General features: G+C 45.1%; 1 long non-coding RNA gene across 1 annotated transcript; it reads left to right on the top strand.

Moving 5' to 3' along the window:
* Positions 1-81: 81 nt before the first annotated feature.
* LOC130585130 (uncharacterized) lies at positions 82-4361 on the top strand. The gene is made up of 3 exons (XR_008966560.1): positions 82-419; positions 2739-2866; positions 4262-4361. It is a non-coding gene; the product is annotated as an uncharacterized LOC130585130 (long non-coding RNA).
* The last annotated feature ends 420 nt before the right edge of the window (positions 4362-4781 follow it).

Below are 4781 nucleotides of genomic sequence, written 5' to 3'. Positions count from 1 at the left end.
CCGCCATCTTGCCGCGCGCCGATTGGCGCACGCAGCGCGCCCGCCCCGCGCTGTTACCAGGGAGACGCGGGGGGGGGAACCGGCCCCGGCCCCGAGCGGAGCGGGACCGCGACTGCCCCTGGGAGCGGGAACGGTGGCGAGCTCGGAGCTGCGCCGCCCGCTCGGCCCCTCCACSAGAGCCCAGGAGAGACAAAGAGCCTCGTGTCTTCCGTCCGGCCACAGCCGGCGGAGCTCACCCCAGGCTGAACGCAGCGCCCTCTCACCTGGCGCCCGTCGCGGGCCGAGGGGCGGGGGAGATTCGGGCCGGAGGTGTCGTTGCGGTGCCCTCCTGATCCCCTTTTCCGCACGGGCACAAACCAGCCCCGTGCTCGGGATCCGGCACGGACAGAGCACCGCGTGCCCCGGACAGCCACCATCGGGTACGTTCTTCCTTGGATATCACAGGAGAGTGAAATCCAGTTAATTTCCCGTGTTTATATGACTAAACGATTATCGAAGAAGCCTTGCGCATAACTGTCACAGCGTTGTCTTTCAGCATACAATTTCTTGCCTAAAAATAGTGAGTTTGAATAGCCTAATTTAAATCTACTTTTGCAAATTCTCTTTTTTATTTCTATATCTCTCTGTATTTTATAGATGAGAATTTTGTATATTTTATATAAAAACCTGTTATAGAACCAAAATCACAGAATGCAAAAAAATGGTACCTGGCTTGGAAGAAACTGCTATGCAACGTTATAGACAAAAGGTTGTACATACCGAAACACTGCAAATATGAGTATGTTACGAATTTACAGTGTGCAGTGTGAAATCCTAGTTTGCGTATCCACGTTAGGAACGTTAAACAGACTACAAATACCTACAATTGCTACACAAGAGGGATGCTTAGTGGCTGGTCGTTCAAATCCCACGCACGGCATGTACGTCCTTAATTTGTCGAAGACTGACCACACGAAAGTGTTCACCGTATGAATGCTACAACGAGAAAGGTCAGATATTCGATCATGCCGGATAGGACTGTGATTGCCAGACCAAATTAACTTCTCAAGCATTAACTTTACTTGCATAATACTTCCTCTGAACACTGGCAACCTACTCAATAGCACAAAATGCACCATGAAATACAGCAATTAAACTATTTCACTACAAACCGGGATCATGTAGCTTCTCTGCACCTTTTTCTGGAGAAATGTAGAAACCACTGCATGGCTTTACTGACTGGGAGAAGTTGTGAAAGAGGTATGCACAGTTACGGTGTAAAGTGTGGCATTATCATTTCTTTGCACTGCTCAATAAGGCTACTGGCAACCTACACTGTTTAGTCTGAAAAAAAAAACTTATTAATGTTCGATTTTTTTTTATACTTGTGCTTTTCCTGACCGTTTCAGCTGTATTACTGTAACTGTTTTTAGTTACGTGGAAAGATGAAACAAAGAGGCATGGATTCCGGCCAGTTTGTATTTAATATTTAATTTATTAAAAATCACCTTGGCTTCAAAGAAAGATTGCTATAAAAGTACTTATTAGTACCTTTCAAAGTCTGATAAATATCCCTCATAATTCCAAAGCCCTGGGTCACTTGACACGATGAATATACCAGATAATTTCATCGGCTCTTATATCCTTATATTGATCAGAGATACAGTTTTTCCAAATTGCACAAGAGATAGTATCTTGCGACATCTGTAAGACTAAAATGGGAGGAATAGGAGTTCTACTCTGATAAATCACCCATGGGGTCAAATAGAAGCAAAAATACATGTGGTTTGGTCAAACTGAAGGCCTTAGCCCTCCATTTCTCTATCTTACAACACATCCCGGGAGTGTCGCTATAAATCACCATAAGGCTCCATTTGTACATAAAAGCATTATGAATGCTGGGTTCTTCTGCTCCATGTAGGGATTACTGTGTTCACCACAGGAAAGATCAAGGCCTGAACAAAGTCCTTTAGGCAGTCACCTATTTTTCTCTGGTTCTTAGAAATACCACAGTCAAAATGATACTGTATTTCACCACTGTTAAAGGCGTTATCCCCAGCTGGGTACTTCCACAGGTCTCTGATTGCCTGAGGTACTTTTATTCATTTCAAATTTTCAGCTGGGAAGGCCCGGAAGTAATCATTCCAGGCTAAAGGGTTGAGGAAACAAAATATTGTAGCTGGCTGTTCTCATGATACTATGAAAATCCTTTTGATCTTGCTTTCTAAATCGATTTTTGTAATGGTCATTTACCTGTGACTCGCCCTTCCGTATGAGGTAATCCTTTACTCTGCTTTTTCCACTCTCCTTCTGTGATGTTTGTCAGGAGCTCTAATGTCTGTGTTCAGCCCAGCCAGCTTTTGATTTTCTTGGGAATGCCAGCAACTGCTGCAGTGCATGAATGCAGAGGCTTACACCATAATTGCTGTACAGGTTTATTACGTGGTTCTAGAGTGTGAATTTACAGGGAAAAGGAGGAACTTAGTAGGCTGGAAATCCCCCATTTCACTGTCTCATGCAGTGCACACACACTAGGACTCAAGCCTTTTCTACTGCAATTCTATTGTGACCACAGACAGCTCCAATTCACTTAGAAAGCAACAGAAATAACCATGATTCCATAACTCAATGGATCACATCACCAGAATTAATGCTTTAATTGTAAAGTCTTCCCAAGAGCTTCTAGTCTCTGCATTCGGATATTCTTTTTAAGCTTTCACTCCAGTTTGCATGTCTCCTGTTTCATTTCTCCTTGGCAGAAAGCCATCTGGAAGAGCATCTCTGCACTGCAGTGAAAGGCTGCAGCTCTGGAAAGCTACCATGTCAAAAATAAGCAGCGAATATTAAGACTGAATCACCTGAAAACAGAAAGTACTTCTATCAGCTGGTATGAAAATATCTGAAAATATTTCATCTTCATGTTTTGTTGTCACATTTTCCCTCCACTTTCATGATAAAATTTAATGCACGCTGGCATTTATTTGCATGTTTACTGCATTGTTCACATATTTACCTGTTCAGTGCAATTCTCTAAACCAAACTGAAATACTACTGCTATGCAGGTTACAACACACAGAAATAAATTAAACCCTTTTGATATACTAATTCTCCCTGTTTACAAGATTTATTTCATAAAGCTCATAGTCAGTGGTGTCACCACAATTTAATGTGAAAAAGACCTATTGCATCTCCTAATTTATTTGTTGAGAGCTAGTACACCATTTAAGATCTTACTTTGAGAAAACCCCATAAGCTAGTAACATCAGCAGTTGTCTGCAGAGATGATTATTTTGTATTTTCCTCCCTTTCCTCCCTTGGTTTTTTTTTCTGATTATCTTTTGTCAGAGTCCTGTGACACCATAGATTCACATATGCTTGCCAAAATGCCAACTATCTGAATCTTCTGAGGTTTCAACTGCAGTCTCAGACCGTACGAAACAAGAAAAGAGGACAGGATGCTGATTTATCTGCCCATCCTAAACTGTAGCTCATCTGTGGAAATCCTGTGGACTGCAGGGGCAGGACCTAGCGCTGTTTTAGGAAATTCTGCACATTTTTGCTGACTTGTATCATTTTATAATAGCCGGGTTTCTTTTCCACCCAACTGCATTGGCACAGGGTGGTCCTTCCTTTTCTGTCAGAGAAGACATGGATTTTTCTACCTTCTACTTTTTGGTTTAGTGGTTTAGGTTTACTTTTTGGTGGCTCTCCCTTGTTTAGCATGTAGAAGTCTCTTGGGGTTGCTCAGCTTTTGCACATACAATCATAGGATCACCAAGGCTGGAAGAGACCTTCAAGGTCATCCAGTCCAACCATCCACCCAGCACTACCACTGTAACTCCTAAACCACTAAACCACATCACACTGCACCAGATCCAGATGCCTCTTGAACACCTCCAAGGGTGGAGGCTCAACCACTTCCCTGCGCAACCTGTTCCAATGCCTGGCCACTCTGACTGTGAAAACAATTTTTCTAGCATCTAATGCGGACCTCTTCTGTCTCATCTTAAGGCCATCTGCACTGAACTGCTTTGGAGCTGTGGCTGGCCAGAACTGTGAGCAACAAGGATTTGTGCCCAAACTTAGGGCCTCTCTGCTCACCCCTGACAGTAAGAACTCCTGCCTACACCATGGTCTGCCAGTACAGCAACGGATAGCTCATGTCAGCTTTGCACTGTCATCTAGGAAAAATTCAGATTCTTTTTGTACCTCATGCATGTGTAATCCAGGAAATCCCATGATTTTTCACTGGAGACAATTATACTTGCTTTTAATTGAACAGAAAGAGGAACCACCAAGAAGGGATCCGCTCACCACCAAGAGATGGAAGAGAGAGAAGGAAGGTGAATGACACTGCCAAGCCTTGGAGTCTTCAGAACTGCTTTATTGTGGGTACTGCAACAACTCAACACCAGGCATTTAAAAATCTGGATTTCTGTATTTAAGTAACTAAATTCTAAACTAGACTATGAAGTAAATCAATACCCCTTTGCCCCCGAACTCTTCTTTCAAAGGTCTGAGCCCTGCTCACGGTTTTGAGCATTCGAGGTGGTCGCTGTACCGCTCTGCCCATCCTGACGGAAGGGACTAACCCTTCGCGCCCCAGCGCCGGCGGGAGCTCATCGGCAGCCGCCGTACCGGCACGACCTGCCTCGGACCTGCGGCCCGGGTGCGACACGTCCGGACCGAGACCGCAGGCAGCAGCATCCCGCCAACGGAACTGCGCCGGACACGGCGCGGACAGCCCGGGCGAGGCGGGGCCGGGCAGGGTGCGGACAGCCCGGGCGAGGCGGGGCCGGGCA

Source organism: Malurus melanocephalus, unplaced genomic scaffold (assembly GCF_030028575.1).
Source record: "Malurus melanocephalus ecotype Western Australia unplaced genomic scaffold, MMel_1.1 scaffold_828, whole genome shotgun sequence".
Lineage (NCBI taxonomy): Eukaryota > Metazoa > Chordata > Aves > Passeriformes > Maluridae > Malurus > Malurus melanocephalus.
Note: the sequence above shows the minus strand (reverse complement) of the source record. Positions and strands in the feature narration are given on the sequence as shown.